At 41.6% G+C, this 22629-nt stretch overlaps 1 protein-coding gene across 1 annotated transcript in view; it reads left to right on the forward strand.

The window, feature by feature from the left end:
* ST8SIA6 (ST8 alpha-N-acetyl-neuraminide alpha-2,8-sialyltransferase 6) overlaps nt 1–22629 on the forward strand; it is a 135967-nt gene that overhangs the window by 96016 nt on the left and 17322 nt on the right. The gene's annotated exons all lie outside the window — the stretch shown is intronic.

Consider the following 22629-nt stretch of genomic DNA (forward strand, 5'->3'; position numbering starts at 1 on the left):
TGCTTGTTTTTTAATTTTACTTCTGGCAGTTTTGAGTCTTCATTGCTATGCATGGACTTTCTCTACAGTGAGTGGGAGCTACGCTCTAGTTGTGATGCTTGGGCTTCTCATTGCAGTGGCTTCTCTTTTTGTGGACCGTGGGCTGTAGAGCATGGGCTCAGTAGCTGTGGCTCCCAGGCTCTAGAGCACAGGCTTAGTAGTTGTGGTGCACAGGCTTATTTGTGCTGCCGCTTGTGGGATCTTCCTGGACCAGGGGTTGAACCTGTGTCCCCTGCTTTGGCAGGTGGATTTCTAACAACTGAACCACCAGGAAAGTCCCATAATGTGTTGTTAAAAAGAAAAGTAGAAGAAGCCAACTGACAATCAGGAACATTTCCTTCTAAGAGTCTCTCATGAGACACAAGGCCCTTTAACCCCATCTTATACATAGAAATTTGTATGTGTAATTATGTTGCTGATGTAATTACAAAAATCTCAAGTTCAAAGAGAAAGTTTTTTGCTGTACTTTTTATTATTTTAGAGGATTTTGCTGCTTCTTTGTACTGTTTGTATTTTACATTTATTTATTTATCTTGTAAGGAATTTTGGAAAACATAGAGAAAAATCATCTATGGTCCCATCACTATAGAACAAAAGCCATGTTCCTTTCGGCATATTCCTTTCCAGTTTTTCTCATTAGTTTTTTAATCTCAGCAACATTCAGAAATACGAGATGCTCCAGGTAATAACCAGGGAAGTACTGTCAACCTGACAGGACCAGGTTATCAGTGGATGATTACAGAGCTGTCTGTGCTGGCATCACTTGTAGCCTACCCAGACAGAATAAATTATATCAAAACAATATCCTATGGTGGGGGTTGCCTGGGTACTTCTCTGGCACCCCTTCCTCCTCTTAAAGCTGCTCATAGGGTGAAGCCAAGCCAGGTATTGCTATGTCTGCCTGGGCTACATTGCTCTGCTTTTCTTTGCTTCGCATCAGCACAGGTTTTGTCTTGTGCCAAGTTATGACAATTCAGAAATATGTTCTTATCTTTACTAGTTCCTGTTTTATTAGGTTGGCCAAAAAGTTCATTTGGGTTTTCCTGTGACATCTTATGGATAAACCAGAACAAACTTTTTTTATTTTTGCCAGCCCAATACTTTAAGTATCAAACTCTTAATAGAGACTTGGTTTCCCCCTGAGAGTCTCTAAAAAGTATGTGCTGCTCACTTCTCTTTGGGGTGGGGAGGCAGCTCTCCTGCTTGTAGGGTCCTTCAGTCAGTATATACTGGAGTCATTAGATCAGCTACCTTTGATTCTGGTGCTAGTTGAAGATGGCTTGTGGGTAACTCCCACTGGGTAAATGAGAAACTTCTTGATTGACTCAAAGCCAGAAAGGAACATCTTTCTTTCACTGAGTAGACAGACACAGGGTTGTCATAACTTCCTGGAGGATTCCACTGTCTTTCCTAACTAGCATTTCAGAGTGCAGGATTCCTGTTTAACTATTTAATCTCCAGGATATTTGGTGCTACATTGTCCACTATAGTCAGAAAGTGCCCCCTCAAAAGTCAAATTGAAAACCGAATGTCCAATGAGATGGTAGAGCTTTGGGGAGTTGGAGGTGATTGGGTTATGAGGGTGGAGCCCTCATAAATAGGCTTTATGACCTTATAAAATAGTCCATGAACTGCTGTTTAGTCCTTTCCATCATGTGCGGACACAGCAAGAAGACGGCTGCCTAAGAACCCTGAAGTGGATTCTCACCAGACTCTGAATTGGCCAACACCGTGATTTTGGACTCCCAACCTCCAGAGCTGTGAGAATAAATTGCTGTTGTTTATAAGCCACCTGGTCTATAGTATTCTGTTATAGCAGCTTAAATGAACTTGGACACAGTCCTACTGAAGACTAGATTTGAAAGATTCTGTGGCAGGAAGATCAGATAGAAACTGCACAGGCAATTGTAACCTGGTTGATCAGGGTCAGTGAGTAGCAGAAGAGTCTGGTTTTGAGAGACGTTTCTACAAGTGCAGAGTAGGCAAAAAAGGAGAGAGAGAGATTGAACTATTGAGGGTCGATCCCAGATAATTAGCTGGAAGTACTAGATGAATAGTGACATTGACAGCTAATATAGGGGTAAAGGAACTTCCACTTCTGGCTGAAAAGTGGATTTAGAGCAAACCTCCTAAGAATAATAAAAGCAAAACGAGGCATACTAAACACCCCATTGAGGCAATGGGGAACTCCCAAGGCAGGGGGAATTTCCAGGACAAAGATCCAGAAGAGAGAAGCTGAAGGAGAAGAGACCTGGCTTTGAAGCTACTTTTCCTCACAAGGAACTTGCTGGTTGCAAAAGCAAAAGCATGGGGGAGAGGCAGAAACATTGAGCAGTGCTTCCAGCAAACCCTAGAGAAGACCAGTTTTCTTCACAACTGAAGCTCAGTTGAAGTTGTTTCCATCCTCACTTGGACTTAGATCTGCCATTAACCTAGATGGCTGATAAAAACAAAATAATCCTGGGGCATAATTTAATCCAGTGGTCTTCAGCCTTTTTGGCACCAGAGACTGATTTTTGTGGAAGACAATTTTCCGCAGACTAGGATGGGGGGCTGGTTTCAGGATGATTCAAGTACATTACATTTATTGTGCACTTTATTTCTATTATTATTACATTGCAATATATAATGAAATAATTATACAATTGTCACTTACCACTCATTTATCAGTGAGGTGTTGATGTGAGTCTGCAAGAAGCTGATTTATTAGGGTCTCTGTGCAAACGTCTCTGCTGATGATAATCTGCATTTGCAGCCGCTCCCTGGCACTAGCATCGCCGAGTCAACTCCACCTCAGATCACCAGGCATTAGATTCTCGTATGGAGTGGACAACCTAGATCTCTCCCATGGGCAGTTCTTGGTAGGGTTCGTCCCCCTAAGAGAATCTAATGCCACTGCTGATCTGCCATGAGGCAGAGCTCAGGCAGTAACGTGAGGGATGGGGAGCGGCTGTAAATACAGACGAGGCTTCATTCGCTCACCCACTGTTCACCTCCTCCTGTGTGGCCCGGTTCCTAACAGGCCATAGAACAGTCCTTGGGACTCCTGATTTAATTCATTGAGGGCCTGAGTTGGAACAAAAAGATTGAGGAAGGACCAGTGTGCTCTCTCTTAAGGAGAAGACTCATTTTCTCCTTTGCCATTAGCCTTGAGACTCCTACTGGGACATACACCATTGGCTCCCTTAGTTCCTAGGCTTTGGGTGTGGACTGGAACTACACCACTGGTTTCCTGAACCTCCAGCTTGCAGACAGCCTATCATGGGACTTCTCAGTCTCCATAATCACGTGAGCCAATCCCTCATAATAAATGTTCTTTCTACATATCTATAGAAGAAAAATAATCCACTCTGGAAGAAGATAACCTCATTATGAGCCTTGAATGATCCCTGCCAGTTGTTACTCACAATGTCTAGCTCAATTAAAAAGAGATTTCTTGGGACTGCCTGTTGGTACAGTGGATAAGACTCTGAATTTCTACTTCAGGGGGCATAGTTTTGATCCCTGGCCAGAGAACTAAGACCCCGAATGCCTCGTGGGCCAGCTCAAAAGAAACTTTCTTTTAATTTAAAAAAGAGAATTTTTTTAAAAAGTTTTTCCTTCTTTTCTGTGTGTGTGTGTATGCACACTAAAAATCAAGAATCTCTTCAAATCCAAAGCTGTATTAAAGAAACTGGTACAAATGATGATGGATAGATACTGTATAGCTGGATGGTATGCAGATAGACCGGCCATTTTCCCCTTAGAACTGTCTTAGTATAAAAAGTGCATCCATAACTATGATGGTTACCCAGTGGTCTTTCTATCTTTCAGGGCCAATGTAAGTAAACATCTGGGACTATAATACTAACTGTTTGTTGTCACTCGAGAGAATAGTCATGGTGATGTTTATTTATTTGAATATTTATTATATCAAAATGTTCTTTTTATGGGCATATTTGTAAACTAAATTACATAAACCCTCAACAGAAATCTGTGCCATTAAATTATAATAAACCATTCATTTTCCTCAATTTTTACTGATATAGCTTGCCAAATCTAGAGAGTTTCTGGCTTATTTATAAAGCTGGCCTTATAGAAATGTCCCCTATTATTATAGTTGTCAAGTGGCTAAATACTTTTCTATTTTATTTATTTATAGCAATTTATACCAAATTGAAGAAAAGTGAAAAGTGGTAATATTCTTTTAGCAGGAATAACAAAAGTTACACTAAACTGTGAAAAATATGAGCAAGTGAATATATTCTAAAATCCAGCTGTAGCCTGATTGTTGAAACTCCCACAAGTTGACACCTAGGAGCTATTGACGATTATGGGATTTTTGTGGTCACAGGATCTCAAAATCAGAGAGCTTTTATAAGTGTTTCTAAAATGAATGTGCTGCTTGCTAGTAGAGGGCATGTATTTTATTTATCAATAAATATTTGTTTTGGGTTTACTATGTCAAAGAACAGGCTTAAGCCTGATACAGTGTTAGGCACAAAGTAGAACCTTAATAAATATTTATTAAATAAATGGATGCATGGAAACAAGCAAGAAGATATAAGGTTTTCTTACTGACTTCAAGGAAATTGTAAACCGTTTGGAGAGACAAGAAATAAAAGTGAATGTGTGTGCTCAGGTGCTCAGCCATTGTCTGACTCTTTTTGACCCCATGGGCTATAGCCCATCAGGCTCCTCTGTCCATGGGCTTTACCAGGTAAGAATACTGGGGTAGATTGCAATTTCCTACTACGGGGCATCTTCCTGCTCTAGGGATTGAACCTGAGTCTCCTGCTTTGCAGGCAGATTCTTTACCAGCGTACCATCTGAGAAACCCCAACAGTGTGACTATTTATGATTTAATGTAAAAATGTGTGATGTACAGCTAGTGCTAACATTAGTCATTCAGTCATATCTGACTCTTTGTGACCCCATGGACTGTAGCCCATCAGGTTTCTCTGTCTATGGAATTTTCCAGGCAAGAATACTAGAGGGGGTAGGTATTCCCTTCTTCAGGGGTTTTTCCCAACCCAAGAATAGAACCCGGGTCTCTTTCATTGCAGGCAGATTCTTTACCATCTGAGGTACATGGGAAGCCTGAGTGATGTATACAGATACTCCAGTAGTAAAGGAAAAAAATGCTCAAGAAAAAAGAAAATCTCAGCCCTCTTTTTTCTTCCTTGGTATATAATTTCATTTGCAAATAACTGTACAAAATTAAGAATGTCGAGGTCTTCCCTGGTGGCTCAGATGGTAAAGAGTGTGCCTGCAATGCCGGAGACCTAGGTTCGATCCCTGGGTTGGAAAGATCCCCTGGAGAAGGAAATGGCAACCCACTCCAGTATTCTTGCCTCAAGAATCCCATGGACAGAAGAGCCTGGTGGGCTATAGTCTGCGGGCTCACAAAGAGTCAGACATGACTGAACAATTAACACTTTCACTTTTAAGAATGTCAAGCTGTCTGCCTTCTGCTTTTAAAATTTATTAATTTTCATATTACAATTGTTTCCCCCAAGCATAAGTTGGTACATGTATGATTTGCATAAAATCTAACCTGGATTTCAGTTTAAGAAATTATAGATGGTTTCCAATTTACAATGGTTCAACATAACAATTTTTTAATTTTATGATGGTGCACATTCAATATGCATCCATTAAAGACAACTTCGCATTTTGAATTTTGGTCTTTCCCATGGTGTCTGAGGACAGAGGGAACAAAACCTTCCCACTGCACTGAGAAGGTATCTTGAGATTGAAGATTGAGGCAGGTAGCTCCATATAATCAGTGGATCTATTTATTATTATGTGGTAACTTACTTCAGAGTAGAATCAGGTGGATGGTAACCCAAAGCTGTACTTCACATCTCGAGTGGCCATTGTGACAATTGTATAGTTAACTTAGGGTGTGGGGGAATCTGCTTGCAGGCAGTGGGTGCATTCCTAAGTCAAGATTTATGATGGAGAGCTAGTCTCATGCTGCTGCTAAGTCGCTTCAGTCGTGTCTGACTCTGTGCGACCCCATAGATGGCAGCCTACCAGGCTCCCCCATCCCTGAGATTCTCCAGGCAAGAACAATGGAGTGGGTTGCCATTTCCTTCTCCAATGCATGAAAGTGAAAAGTGAAATTGAAGTCACTCAGTCTTGTCCAACTCTTAGCAACCCCATGGAATGCAGCCTACCAGGCTCCTCCGTCCATGGGATTTTCCAGGCAAGAGTACTGGGAGCCAGGAATATATCAGCAAAGGTCTTTATCAAGAGACGCAGATTCAATCGCTGGGTCGGAGGATCACCCAGAGTAGGAAATTGCAATCCATTCTAGAATTCTTCCCTGGTAGCTCAGCTGGTAAATAATCTGCCTGCAATGCAGGAGATCTCAGTTCAATTCCTGGGTCTGGAAGATCTGCTGGAGTCCCTAGGGATAGAATGCCCACTCCAGTATTCTTGGGCTTCCCTGGTGGCTCAGCTGGTGCAGAATCCCCCTGCAATGTGGGAGACCTGGGTTCGATCCCTGGGTTGGAAAATCCCTTGGAGAAGGGAACCGCTACCCACTCCAGTATTCTGGCCTGGAAATTCCATGGACTACATAGTCCATGGGGTTACAAACAGTCGGACACGACTGAGTGATTTTAACTTTCACTAGTATTCTTGCCTGGAAAATTCCATGGATGGAGGAACCTGGCAGGCAACAATCCATGAGGCCACAAAGGGTTGGACATAACTGAGTGACTGAGCACAGCATCCCTTTAATGATTAATTTGTAGCAAAAGCAATAGAATACAAATATTAAAGTAAAAGAAACAGATCCAATATGGAGTCAGATGTATTCCTCCCTGTGATAGTAACATTGAAATACTTAAACATGTTTTGAAATACTCCCTACTCCTTGTTCTCTACTTCCTCTACTTCACCCCTAAAAACTATTTTGTGAAGCTCTGGGAAGCAGGTTTTATCCTAGCAGAAGATTTTTGAGCTTCAATAATCAGTCTTAGATTCCCTAGGTAACTTGCACGATAATTACTGCATTAGCTTTCTGGAATCGTTTTCTAACTTAAAAGAACTGTGTTCATTTGTGTAATCAATTACAAAAAGCTAACAGTTTCACAAGCAACAGTGCTTAATTTTCATTTTACTTTTGCTTTTTTCCCCAAGAAATCATCATATGATTATTTTGGTTTTGGTTTCTTTTGGATCCTCTAATACCATTTAATTTCTTTAGACATCGCTGTTTCATAGACATGAGCTTGAATGCAAAAAATGACTGAGTATTATCAATCACATATTTACTGAAAACTTAGTGGCAGAAAATGGTGCTATTAGAAAAATGCATGTGTTTAAGATTCATGCAAATGAGATGCCTTTCAAATTACTTGTAAAACAGGTATTTGGTGCTTGATTACTTTGTTATAGATAACTATTACATGGTAGCAATTTTATTAAATTATCCCCTCAGGTTTGTTTAGATTAAAATTTTGTGAAAATAACTTTGTGTTTCTCTGTGTTGACTATATAAGAAAAGATTTCATTGCTGTATCAGATTCATTGATATCTCTAAAATAATAGCCAGGGTGTTGCTTTCATTTTTATTTGGACTCCATTGAAAAAGTACAGTGTTAAACCAAATAAATGTATAAACTACATATCACATATGCTAATTTTTATATATTTTTGGCTGCACTGTGTGGGTTGTGGGATCTTAGTTCCCCAACCAGGAATTAACTCAGGCCAGTGGCAGTGTAAGTGCTAAGTCCCAACCACTAGACTATCAGGGAATCCCTTCATATATGTTAATATTTTTACTACATGATGCTTACACATTTGAAATGGTGCCATTTCATGATTTGTCTCTGTGAAAGGGCATAAATACTGCAAATAAATAGATGGATAAGTGAATATTTTTCAAATCATAAAACTGAGCAACCAAACTTACTTGAGCCAACAAAGTTTTCAACTATTTTCTGAAATATGACACCAAAAGCAATAATTGTGGTTTGATTTTGGTTGGTATTTGGTGAATTTATGCTCCCCCACCCCCCCAGTTAACAGTTAACATTATTATGTCCCAGGCATTTTGTTTTGTAGCATTGATATCTTAGAGAGAAGCAAAAGTCATCTCTATCAGAGACTTCTTTTGATTATACAAAACCATGTTCACTTTTTCTGAACCTGTTCTCTTCCTCCTCATAACCTTTAAATACTTGCTGCTTATGATTCACACAGGGTGACTCTGATGATGGCTCAGAGCAATACATATTTTTAAAAAATTTAAGATGTTTGCACTTTATGATAGATGTTTTGGGTCAGTTGTCAGATTGAAAAAGCTTCTTTCCCTCATTTCCTCTGCCTTGAGACCATTTTTCAGTGTTAATATCCTGTCATATCATTTTCTATTTGTCATGCCATGCAGTCTGCCTGTGCATTTCAGGAAGCAACAAAACCACACCATATCATCACACCTGCCGTATTTAATAATAGAAACTGGCTCTTGCACATTTAGGGACTAGTCCCTCCCAGTCTTCAGAATATAGACTTTGCCATAGAAATGTATCAAATCACATGGGATTCATTCATCTTCTAGATTTTATTTAAAAAATGTATTTCCCAAGTTGTACTTGGTATTGACCATATTGCTTTATGCTCCTAGATCAGAGAGCAATATGGTCAATATCATATTGCATAAAGCAATATGGTCAATACTGTTGGGCGAGTGTGTAATTTCCTCGGTTCTGTCTCATCACAACAAAAATTTGAAACAATGGACGGACCAGTGTTACAACTCCGTGCAGTTTACTTGGACAGACCCGTGTGACAGCTCCGTGTTATATCTCAGTTTTATTTAGCAAGCAAAGAAAAGACATACTCGAGGCCTGAGGGCAGGCTGACCGTGTGAAGACGTGAAGAGAAGAGAAGCACCGGGCCCAATTTTGGCTCTTTTAATATGTTTTTTTTTTCTCTTCACCTGAGCCTGCCCTATGTAAATTGGGCTAGCTAGGAGGGCTGTTTGTTTTACCTGAGGTTTTCACTCTGTTCTCCAACCTTCCTTTGTTCTATTTTCGCAGGCTTTTCCCTTCTTTGTCTTTTAGCCACCTCCATTTTGGACTCCCTTTTCCTATTCTAACTACCTAACAATACCAAGTACAACTTGAGAAATACATTTTTGAAATAAAATCTAGAAGATGAATGGATCCCATGTGGTTTGATGCATTTCTATAGCAAAGTCTATATTATGAAGACTCTGCTCCTTGGAACATTTCTTCACTGGTACATTACATTGTTTGTTTGACTGCTTTGGGTCTTAGTTGCAGCATGTGGGATCTTTTTGCTGCAGTGAGAAAGCTTCTCTCTAGTTGAGGTGTGCAGACCTAGTTGCCCTGTGGCATGTGGAATTTTAGTTCCTCGACCAGGGATTGAACCTGTGTCCCCCGCATTGGCATGCAGGTTCTTAACTACAGACCACCAGGGAAGTCTCCATTACATTGTTTAAACACTGATGCAATGTCTCTGTATGTATATAGATCTTTCTCCAGTGTTTCAGCATTATCTCCTTCACTTCTGAGTTAACATTTCAATGGAGTTCCTGTCCTGTGCTTTGACAGTCTTTCACATTTTATTTACCCTGGTTTTCTTATATTCTACTCAAGTAGATGAGCTGGTCTTTCATATAAGTCAAAATATCAGTGTACACATACAAGGGAAAAAGTCATCTGAGATGCAGGCAAAATTCAGTCTTTATTCATTCTCTTCCTCAGCCTGAAACCTGTGTTATTCCCGTTATAAACAGAGAATCACATACCCTCTTAGGTTTTCCTCTGCCTGCAAGTTATAAAGCAGAACTTTGAGTGGGTTGAGGTAAAGCTAAAATTGTGAAGTATGCAAAACGTTCATTTATTGTATATTTCATATATGTATATTTCAAAAAGTATTTAACATCTAAATCTGGGGCAAGTGCCTGGACTTCTCTCCATCCCCCTTTTGGATCTTCTGTAAATTATCCCAGTTCCTTCCTCATTTCTCTCTTGCTTCTGTAGCATGGGATGTCAAGTTTCCATGTTCCCAAATGTTTTCTCCTATATTATTCCTCAAAACTCCACTTCTTCTGTGCTAGATCATCCCCGCTAGGAGATGTACCAATTTGTGTGGTGAATGGGGTGGCTTTTCTGAACACCATACCTCCCATTCTGTGTCTAACTGGATTCATTAAGGAGAGTCACCAATATCTGATTTACTAATTCTAAATGTCTAGGCCATTGCACCTTCCTGTCAGAGACAGCCAGAAATTTGAAGGTAAAACTGTGTGATTAGTATCAAGAATTAACCCGAGTCAGGGATGGCCATCAAATTTCCCATCCTAACTTTCAGTGTGATCCTTACCTGATAATCCCACAAACTAACATCAGATCCCCTCCTCATTGCTGGAATTTCTTTCCATATCCTGGGAGGCTAGTTCAAGCTCACAGGTGGTTCTGTCTTAATTTAGAAAGAGGCATATTGCTAAAAAGAGATAGTGTTTATTTGAAGCCCTTAATTCTTCTGATCTCTTGGACTAATATGGAATATTTTCATGCCTTTTGAAGCCCTGCAAATCACTGGAATTCTTAGACCATTGTATTCTTAATTCCAATCTATTTTTTAAGTGTGAAACATGCATTCATTATGAGCCAGTTGATTCTAAAATCATTCTATTTTGACATGCTGTCTTTGTTTTAAACTTGATTTGATTTATTTGTTTGGCTTTGTTAGGTCTCAGTTGTAGCACATGGAATCTTTGTTGCATAATGTGGGATCTTTCGTTGTGACACATGGGTTCACTTGCCCCACAGCGTGTGGGATCCTAGTTCCCTGACCAGGCATCTAACCTGCTTCCCCTGCTTTGCAAGGCAGATTCTTAACCACTGGACCACCAGGGAAATCTGTGACATGGCATCTTGATTTGAGGAGTTTTTAAAAATTGTCTTATGTGTTTACTTTGGCTGTGCTGAGTCTTCATTGCTATGTGTGAGCCTTCTCCAGCTGCAGCAGCTGAGGACTGCTCTCTAGTGTCAGTGCCTGGCTTCTCATTGCAGCGGCTTCTCTGGTTGTGGGGCATGGGCTCTCTATGGTGCTCCGGCTTCAGATCGTTCACTAGCTCTCCTCTGGATCACTGCAGTGACCTTTACTCTGGTCCTCATTCACCATCCTGGTACTCTTCTCATCCATCTTTGGTACAATGCCTGGATGGCTTTTTAAACAAATTTTTATTGGTGTGTAGTAGATTTACAATGTTGTGTTAGTTTCAAGTGTACAGCAAGGTGATTCAATTATACATGTACATATATTCATTCTTTTTCAGATTCTTTACCTATATAAGTTATTACAGATTATTGAGTAGAGTTTCCTGTGCTAAAAGTCCTTATTACTTATCTATTTTTTAGATAGTAGTGTGTATATGTCAGAGAAGGCAATGGCACCTCACTCCAGTACTCTTGCCTGGAAAATGCCATGGACGGAGGAGCCTGGTGGGCTGCAGTCCATGGGGTCGTGAAGAGTCGGACACTACTGAGCGACTTCACTTTCACTTTTCACTTTCATGCAGTGGAGAAGGAAATGGCAACCCACTCCAGTGTTCTTGCCTGGAGAATCCCAGGGACGGGGGAGCCTGGTGGGTTGCCGTCTATGGGGTCGCACAGAGTCGGACACGACTGAAGCGACTTAGCCTCAGCAGCAGCAGCAGTGTGTATATGTTAATCCCAAACTCCTAATTTATCCCTCTGCTCCCTACATTTCCCCTTTGGCAACCATAGGTTTGTTTCAAAATCTGTGAGTCTGTTTCTATATCATAAATAAGTTCATTTGTGTCATTTTTAAAAATTAGATTCCACATATAAGTGATATTATATGATATTTGTCTTTGTCTAACTTGACTTCACTAAGTATGGTAATTTCTAGGTCCATCCATGTTGCTGCAAATGATACTATTTCATTGTTTTTTTTTTTATGGCCAAGTAATATCCCATTGTATATAGGTATGGAAATTGGGTGATGATCTGTGGTTACAATTCAATTCCACCACATCTGTCCCTGCCCCAACCTGTTTGGAATCCATTGTTTTGTTTTGTTTTGTTTTAATTCAAAGCTGATACTAAATTCAACCTTAAGGCCCTGTGTTGCCTGGCTACTACCTACTTCTTTGGCCTCACATCACTCCACACTCCCCTTGGCTCCTTTCGCTTCATTGTGTTGGTTTTCAGCTTCATCAAATATCCGATTCCTGCTTCAGCCACAGCCCCAAAAGCTCTGTCCCTTTGGCCTCCTTCACACCCCTGTTCCCATGCACTAATCTTTCAGATCCCAAATCCGTCATCTCTGCCCAGGAAGGCCTTCCCCACACCCTCACATGGAGTCATTGCTGCTGTCCTGTGACACGATTCTCCTTCAGAATGCCATACAAGTATAGATTTCCATTTTGTGTGTGAAAATGTTTTCAGAGGGACAGTAGTCTTGAAGCAGGATCTTATTTCCCTGTCCAGGGATTGAACCTAACTGCCAGTCTACCAGGGGCTAGAGACTAGAAGCAAAGTTGCCTGATTCTTACCCCATTTGAAAGCAAAAATGTTTCAAGGAGGCAAAAACTGCAAAACAGTTTATTATTAGAGACACAGCACAACATATGGGACAGCACACAGAGAAACAAGTTTATTTATGTATATCAAAAGCAGGGCAGAAATACATACCTGGAGAAGAGTGCAAAAGTCCTGAATAAGGAGCACAAAAGCTAAATAGAAATACACACCCACAGAGAAAGGATGGGCATCCTCCCTAATGAGGAGGAGCACATAAACAAATAATTTAAATCACTTACATAGGGCAGGCCTTCTGGGTCTTTGTTTACATTTGGCCAATTATGTTTTTTTCTTCTGAATTGTCCTCCTTGGACCCTCCGCAACATGCATGTGCATCTTTTTGCTAATATGGATCCCACTAGTATTATTATTATCATTTATTTAATATCATTTTCCTAGCTTGCAATTAATATTTTACTGAAAATAATTTATACCCTTGGCATCTGTAACAAATACAGCAAGCTATGAGTAGCAGCAAAGCTGTTTCAGGTCCAGTCCTCTGCCTGGAGAGATATGTAAATATTTGGAAGTCCCACTTTTGCTTCTGAGATGCATTTCCTTGGGATTAAACCATCCATTTGATAAGAACAAGCACTTTCTATTCTATGTGTCCTACTAGAACTTTCTTTGATCGTTTCATGTTGGGAAATGGATTATAGGGCAGAAAATACTAGGCTTCAGGTTTCTAGGTTGGAATCTTCCTCTGCATTAATTGCAATAGAAAAGGACTTACCTTTATAGGAACCCTCTCTGGCATGTCCCTCCTTTTCAAGAAGGCTGGTCAAATTGTGTTTGTGACACACTCTGAGGTCCAACAAGGAATGACTCTGAGTTGCCTAAAATTAACCAGCCTATGGAGGCAGAGCACAGAGTTCTGCATTCCATTCTTTACCCAAATTATTTACAACACCCGCCCCGCCACACACACCGGGGGGATGAAATAAAGGGCTGGGGTGTCTCAAATGGTAAAGAGTCTGCCCACAATGCAGGAGACCTGGGTTCAATTCCTGGGTTGGGAAGATCCCCTGAAGAAGGAAATGGCAGCCCACTCCAGTATTCTTGCCTGGAGAATCCCATGGACAGAGGAGCCTGGCGGGCTACAGTCTATGGGGTCACGAAGAGTCGGACACGACTGAGAGACTGCCACAAGTTCAGGGTAGGATGGGATAAGAACCCTTGAGCAAAGCCTGAGGGCAGATAAAAAGCCAGGGTATGGAGATAACCAGAGGCCAAAATGCAGTGAAAACGTGAAGTTGCTCAGTCGTGTCCCACTCTTTGGGACCCCATGGACTGTAGCCCACCACACTCCTCTGTCCATGGGACTTACCAGGCAAGAGTACTGAAGTGGATTGCCATTTCCTTCTCCAGAGGATCTTCCCAACCCAGGGATCGAACCCAGGTCTCCCGCATTGTAAGCAAGACACTTTACCATCTGAACCAGCAGGGAAGTGGTGGCAATCTCAAAAAAACAGAATGATCTGTGTTTGTTACCAAGGCAACCCATTCAATATCACAGTAATCCAAGTCTATGCTGCAACCACTAATGCTGAAGAAGCTGAACGGTTCTGTGAAGACCTACAAGACCTTCTAGAACTAACACCCAAAAAAGATGTCCTTTTCATCATAGGGGACTGGAATGCAAAAGTAGGAAGTCAAGAGATACCTGGAGTAACAGGAAAATTTGGCCTTGGAGTACAAAATGAAGCAGGGCAAAGGGTAACAGAGTTTTGCCAAGAGAATGCACTGGTCATAGCAAAGACCCTCTTCCAACAACACAAGAGACAACTCTACACATGGACATCACCAGCTGTTCAATACTTAAATCAGATTGATTATATTCTTTGCAGCCAAAGATGGAAAAGCTCTATACAGTCAGAAAAATAAGACTGGAAGCTGACTGGCTCAGATCAAGAACTCCTTATTGCTAATTTCAGACTTAAATTGAAGAAATAGGGAAAACTACTAGACCATCCACGTATGACCTAAATCAAATGCTTTATGATTATACACTGGAAGTGACTAGTAGATTCAAGGGATTTGATCTGATACAAAGAGTGCCTGAAGAACTATGGACGGGAGTTCGTGACACTATACAGGAAAAAGAAATGCAAAAAGGCAAAATGGTTGTCTGAGGAGGCCTTACAAATAGCTAAGAAAAGAAGAGACGCTAAAGGAAAGGAGAAAAGGAAAGATACATCCATCTGAATACAGAGTTCCAAAGAATAGCAAGGAGAGACAAGAAAGCCTTCCTCAGTGATCAATGCAAAAAAATAGAGGAAAACAATAGAATGGGAAAGGCTAGAGATATCTTCAAGAAAATTAGAGATACCAAGGGAACATTTCATGCAAAGATGGGCACAATAAAGGGCAGGAACGGTATGGACCTAACAGAAGCAGAAGATATCAAGAAGAGGTGGCAAGAATACACAGAAGAACTGTACAAAAAAGATCTTAATAACCCAGATAACCCCAATGGTGTGATCACTCACCTAGAACCAGAAATCTTGGAAAACGAAGTCAAGTGGGCCTTAGGAAGAATCACTATGAACAAAGCTAATGGAGGTGATGAAATTCCAGTTGAGCTATTTCAGATCCTAAAAGATGATGCTGTGAAAGTGCTGCACTCAATATGCCAGCAAATTTGGACAACTCAGCAGTGGCCACAGGACTGGAAAAGGTCAGTTTTCATTCCAATCCCAAAGAAAGGCAATGCCAAAGAATATTCAAGCGACTGCACAATTGCACTCATCTCACATGCTAGTAAAGTAATGTTCAAAATTCTCCAAGCAAGGCTTCAACAGTATGTGAACTGAGAACTTCCAGATGTTCAAGCTGGTTTTAGAAAAGGCAGAGGAACCAGAGATCAAATTGCCAACATCCGCTGGATCATCAAAAAAGAAAGAGAGTTCCAGAAAAACATCTATTTCTGCTTTATTGACTATGCCAAAGCCTGTGTGGATCAAAACAAACTGGAAAATTTTGAAAGAGTTGGGAATACCAGACCACCTGACCTGCCTCCTGAGAAATCTGTATGCAGGTCAAGAAGCAACAGTTAGAACTGGACATGGAACAACAGACTGGTTCCAAATTGGGAAAGGAGTCTGTCAAAGCTGTATACTGTCACCCTGCTTATTTAACTTATATGCAGAGTACATCATGAGAAACGCTGAGCTGGAAGAAGCACAAGCTGGAATCAAGATTGCCGGGAGAAATATCAATAACCTCAGATATGCAGATGACACCACCCTTATGGCAGAAAGTGAAGAGGAACTAGAAAGCCTCTTGATGAAAATAAAAGAGGAGAGCGAAAAAGTTGGCTTAAAGCTCAACATTCAGAAAACGAAGATCATAGCATTCAATCCCATCACTTCATGGGAAATAGATGGGGAAACAGTGGAAACAGTGTCAGACTTTGTTTTGGGGGGCTCCAAAATCACTGCAGATGGTGATTGCAGGCATGAAATTAAAAGACACTTACTCCTTGGAAGAAAAGTTATGACCAACCTAGATACTATATTGAAAAGCAGAGATATTACTTTGCCAACAAAGGTCCATCTAGTCAAGGCTATAGTTTTTCCAGTGGTCATGTATGGATGTGAGAGTTGAACTGTAAAGAAAGCTGAGCACTGAAGAATTGATGCTTTTGAACTGTGGTGTTAGAGAAGACTCTTGAGGGTCCCTTGGACTGCATGGAGATCCAACCAGTTTGTCCTAAAGGAGATCAGTCCTGGGTGTTGTTCATTGGAAGGACTGATGATGAAGCTGAAACTCCGATACTTTGGCCACCTCATGCAAAGAGTTGACTCATTGGAAAAGACCCTGATGCTGGGAGGGATTGGGGGCAGGAGGAGAAGGGGATGACAGAGGATGAGATGGCTGGATGGCATCACCGACTCAATGGACATGAGTTTGAATGAACTCTGGGAGTTGTTGATGGACAGGGAGGCCTGGCATGCTGTGTTTCATGGGGTCGCAAAGAGTCAGACATGACTGAGCGACTGAACCGAACTGACTGACAGAGTATTGAGTCGAGTTTCCTGTGCTATACCATAGGTCCTACTGCTGCTGCTGCTGCTAAGTCGCTCAGTCGTGTCCGACTCTGGGTGACCCCATAGACGGCAGCCCACCAGGCTCCACCGTCCCTGGGGTTCTCCAGGCAAGAATGCTGGAGTGGGTTGCCATTTCCTTCTCCAATTCATGAAAGTGAAAAGTGAAAGTGAAGTCACTGAGTCGTGCCCAACTCTCAGCAACCCCATGGACTGCAGCCCACCAGGCTCCTCCGTCCATGGGATTTTCCAGGCAAGAGTACTGGAGTGGGGTGCCATTGCCTTCTCCGTACTGTAGGTCCTAGTCTCTTTTATATTATTAAAAAGCATATTATAAAGCAGAGACATTACTTTGTGACAAAGGTCTGTTTAGTGAAAACTGGTTTTTCCAGCAGTCATATATGGATATGAGAATGGACTATAAAGAAAGCTGAGCACCAGAGAATTGATGCTTTTGAACTGTGGTGTTGAAGAAGACTCTTGAGAGTCCTTTGGACTGCAAGGAGATCCAACCAGTCAATCCTAAAGGAAATCAGTCCTGAATATTCATTTAAAGGACTGATGCTGAAACTCCAATATTTTGGCCACCTGATGGGAAGAACTGACTCATTGGAAAAGACCCTGGTGCTGGGAAAGATTGAAGGCAGGAGAATAAGGGGATGATAGAGGACCAGATGGTTGGATGGCATTACCGACTTGATGGACAAAAGTTTAAGCAAGCTCCAGGAGTTAATGATGAACAGGGAAGCCTGGTGTGGTGCAGTCCATGGGGTCGCAAAGAGCTGGATATGACTGAGTGACTGAACTGAACTGAAAGGCAGGAACGCAAGTGCCCAGTTCCCAGAGGCCAGATAGAAACAGAAGGTGAGTCTGGGGCTGAAGCCAAAAAAAGCAGAAGATGATGAATTCCTCAGTGAGCTGCTAGGGCTGACCTGGGAGAGTGCTTGAGAGGGCAGCCATAGCAGTGGCTGCTGGGAGCATATGTGGCTCGTTTGTCCACATGAATCAGGTTCATGAAATGACCATGAGTGTAATTGGCTTCCTACTGTCTCTCCATTTGTGCAGAAGGAGCCTTTTGCTGGACATATGCAATGCTTATCACTGAAGCACACAATTAGAACTTGGTTTGGTAAGTTTAAAGACCATGAAATAATGAAACCTTTCATAAAAGAAAATGGTGTCAGTGCAAAATATACAGGGACCGTTTTCCTGAAGAAATGCTTTACAGAACAGCACCCTGGTGCAATTACACGTCAGATTGATCCAGCCTTATAATGATAAAATTCCATCTCCATAGGGTTCAGAGTGTTACTTAAGAATCTTAAATATGCTATCAGACAGTGTCTGGAAAAGGAAAAAAATTCTTACTCCTTTTTTTTTACTTCCCTTCCAAAATATCTAACTAAATAAAAGTAGAAATGAATGGATTTTTCACATTTCCTTCACACATTGAATAATAATGACTGTGACCTGGATTTTTTTTTTTTTTTTGGTCTGCAAAGTAAAATATATTCCAAAAATTTAACATTCATCTTTACAGCTGATTCTGTATTTTTAGAACTTGTGTTTTCCACACTTATGTAATTGGCTATTAACTTTAATGGAACAATTTTTAAAAGTCAGGAGCCAGTCCTATGCTGGGGTGCTTGGAGAGATTTGGGAGGTGAGTTTGCTCATCACTTTGTGCTCATTCAGAATGGCCTCGGGAGCCAGCCAGAAGGTCCAGTCCCTCTCCTGTTTTCAAAGACTTTGCAACCCCACTTTTTCACAATCTGACTTCTCATTCCACTCCTGCCGTGTGACCTCATTTTATCTTTATGAGACTTGGGGTGAGTGAAAACAATAACACGTTACCATTTTATGAGGGCTTCCCGGGTAGTGCTAAAGAATCCACCTGCCAATGCAGGGAACATTAGAGACACAGGTTTGATCCCTGGGTTGGGAAGATCCCCCAGAAGAGGGCATGGCAAACCACTATGGTATTTTTGCCTTGAGAATCCCATGAATAGAGGAGCCTGGTAGGCTACAGTCCATAAGGTCTCAATGAGTCAGACATGACTGAAGTGACTTAGCATGCATGCACACATTATGAAAAGGCAACGCCCCCAACCCTGCTTTGATTTAAGGGCTCCCTGTCTCAAAGGAGGTACCACCTCCTCCTAGTAACCCTGATCAGAAACCTGTGCCTTACCCTGGACATCTTTCCTTCAGTGCCCATTTGCAGTCCATCACCAGACTTTAACAATTTCACCTCCCAACTATGTCTCAAAGCCACTTCCTTCTTTCTACTCCCCACCACTGCTTGGGTCTGGGTTACCATGATGGTTAGTTTTGATTGTCTCCTTGCCTAGGCTCTAGTACCCAGTCAATATTTAATAAAACATGAATCCAGATATTGCCGTGAGGATGTGCTTTCCATCCACCAGCAGTTAACTTTAAGAAAAGAGAATGACCCTTGATAATGTGAGTAGGTCTCCTTCATTCAACTGATTTCCTTAAAAGCAAAAACTGAGGTTTCCCAGAAAAGATGTTCTGTTTCAGGATTGCAGCATCAACTACTGCCAGCCGGCCCTGCAGAGTTCAGACTTGCCAGCCCCCATGACTGCATGGGTCAATTCCCTAAAATAAATCTAGATAGATAGATATCAGTGTTAATTGACTCTTGCTTCTGCTTCTTTGGAGAGCCCTAACTGATAAGAGCTGCTCTAATGATCTCAACTATTACCTCTACTACTGCTGCTAAGTTGCTTCAGTCGTGTCCGACTCTGTGCGGCCCCATAGATGGCAGCCCATCAGGCTCCCCCGTCCCTGGGATTCTCCAGGCAAGAACACTGGAGTGGGTTGCCATTTCCTTCTCCACTGCATGAAAGTGAAAAATGAAAGTGAAGTCAGTCAGTCATGTCCAACTCTTAGCAACTCCACAGACTGCAGCCCACCAGGCTCCTCCATCCATGGGATTTTCCAGGCAAGAGTACTGGAGTGGGGTGTCATTGCCTTCTCCAACTGTTACCTCTAGTTATCACCTAACTGGTGTTCTGGTTGTCTGTTGCTGCATTATAAACTAATGAGTTGTGACTTCCTTTGCAGTCCAGTAGTGAAGACTCTGTGCTGCCACTGCCGGGAGCACAGGTTTGATCCCTAGTCAAGGAACTAAGATCCCACATGCTGTGCTGCTTGGCCAAGAAAAAAAAAACAAAAACGAAAGGCAGTTGATTTAAGGCAATGATTTCATACTCTCTCACAGTTCCATTGGCTGACTGGGCTGAGCTGGGGGACTCTTCATCGAGGGCTGTCATGTGTTTTGTCGTCTGTGGTTGGACTGGGCTGGGCTGGACCCCCACAGTGGCCTGCTCCCACAGCTGGCAGTTGATGTTGACTTTTGTAGGAGCTCAGCGAGGGCTGCCATTTATAGCACCTGCAAGAGACCCTTTGCTTGTGACCTGTGCTTCTTACAGCTTGTCCAGAGACTGAATGTTCCAGGAGACTCAGGCAGAAGCCCCAAGATTTTTATGACCCTGAACACCACTTATGCTGTGTTCTCTTGGTCACAAGAGTCACAGAGGCCAGCCTAGATTAGAGGGAAGGGCCTTGAGATTTTATTTCTTGATATGAGGAATATCAAGCTAGGAAGAGAAGGAACTGGTGGTGGTCATCTTTGGAGACCATCTTCAGTACTGGGTCACTGCCATATCCTCCTAACTGACCACACCAATTTATTCAATGCCCCCTCCCCTGACCTGTCCTCCCCACTAGAGCTAGGGGACAACCCTGGCAGATCTCACTGTGTCCTTGCCATAACTAGACGTTCAATGACTTGTTCTTTCCCATAGAAAGAAGTGGAATTGTTCCCCTTGTCTAACTTCTGAGACTTGTCCTGATGCAGTTCTTCAGGGTTCCCTACCACGTACTCTACCTTCCAGTGCCAGACAGAGTTTCTTTGAGCAATTTGCATGTTTCACGTTCTTTCTCCTCCCAGCTTCCATATGCTCTGTTTTCTGTTTCTCAGTGTCTTTCTCTGCCATACTTGTCTCTCTTTATAGTAAGTCCCCTACATACGAACCTTCAAGTTTTAAACTTTCAGAGATACAAACTTGCATTTGTGTGTCCAATCGTGTAAGTTAGTTTGCGTGTCCAACATGCTTTTCAAGATGCTGTACTGTAAGATTTAAAATGTTTTATTTACTTTTTGTGTTTATTTTTTACATATTATTTGTGTGAAAAGTATTATAAACCTTTGACAGTACAGTAAAATACAGCCAATCATGTTAGTTGGGTACCTAGGCTAACTTTGTTGAACTTACAAACAAATTGGACTTAAAAACGTGCTCTCAGATTGGAATGGTAAATAAGTCCCTTGAATTTGTGCAGGTAGTTATGCTTTAAAACTCCTTTTCCTAGGACCCTCATTAGAATCTTAGGGAACGTATCCCAGAAAAGGGCAGCTCTTTAGTCTCTGACTCACCCTGCCTGCCACACATCTCATTAGGGAATCTCAGAGAGTTTGATAAACAGAAGAGAGGCCTGTGAGCCCTGGGCTGGGACACTTAGGTAGTTAGTATTCCGAGTGTCCTATAGTGTCTTGTACACTGTGAGCCTTAAGCCATCATTAACATTTCATGGAAATCTGGGAAGCATCCCATTTAGAACTAAAGAATTTTGACCCTGGACTCAAAATGAACTGGAAAAAAAAAAGTGAAGATGAAAACCAAGGAAACACTCAGCACCTATAGTGGTAAAAGAAAAAGAAATTTCTTCAATTTGAACAAAAATCTCTGCCTCCAAAGTATTTCATTAGACCAACTGTGATGCAATTTGTACATCTTCAGATTCCACCTTTATCAGTTCAGTTCAGTCGCTCAGTCGTGTCCGACTCTCTGCAACCCCATGAATTGCAGGACTGATCTCCTTCAGAATGGACTGGTTGGATCTCCTTGCAGTCCAAGGGACTCTCAAGAGTCTTCTCCAATACCACAGTTCAGAAGCATCAGTTCTTCAGCGTTCAGCTTTCTTCACAGTCCAACTCTCACATCCATACATGACCACAGGAAAAACCATAGCCTTGACTAGACGGACCTTTGTTGGCAAAGTAATGTCTCTGCTTTTCAATATGCTATCTAGGTTGGTCATAACTTTTCTTCCAAGGAGTAAGTGTCTTTTAATTTCATGGCTGCAGTCACCATCTGCAGTGATTTTGGAACCCAGAAAAATAAAGTCTGACACTGTTTCCACTGTTTCCCCATCTATTTGCCATGAAATGATGGGACCGAATGCCATGATCTTCGTTTTCTGAATGTTGAGCTTTAAGCCAACTTTTTCGCTCTCCTCTTTCACTTTCATTAAGAGGCTTTTTAGTTCCTCTTTACTTTCTGACATAGGATGGTGTCATCTGCATATCTGAGGTTATTGATATTTCTTCCGGCAATCTTGATTCCAGCTTGTGCTTCTTCCAGCTCAGCGTTTCTCATGATGTACTCTGCATATAAGTTAAATAAGCAAGGTGACAATATAGAGCCTTGACGCACTCCTTTCCGAATTTGGAACCAGTCTGTTTTTCCATGTCCCAGTTCTAACTGTTGTTTCCTGACCTGCATATAGGTTTCTCAAGAGGTAGGTCAGGTGGTCTACTATTCCCATCTCTTGAAGAATTTTCCACAGTTTGACCCCGGACTCAAAATGAACTGGAAAAAAAAAAGTGAAGATGAAAACCAAGGAAACACTCAGCACCTATAGTGGTAAAAGAAAAAGAAATTTCTTCAATTTGAACAAAAATATTGTGATCCACACAGTCAAAGGCTTTGGCATAGTCAATAAAGCAGAAATAGATGTTTTTCTGGAACTCTCTTGCTTTTTCCATGATCCAGCGGATGTTGGCAATTTGATCTCTGGTTCCTCTGCCTTTTCTAAAACCAGCTTGAACATCTGAACGGTTTATGTATTGCTAAAGTCTGGCTTGGAGAATTTTGAGC

The sequence above is a fragment of the Oryx dammah genome, unplaced genomic scaffold (assembly GCF_014754425.2).
Source record: "Oryx dammah isolate SB20612 unplaced genomic scaffold, SCBI_Odam_1.1 HiC_scaffold_10, whole genome shotgun sequence".
NCBI classification, from domain to species: Eukaryota; Metazoa; Chordata; class Mammalia; order Artiodactyla; family Bovidae; genus Oryx; species Oryx dammah.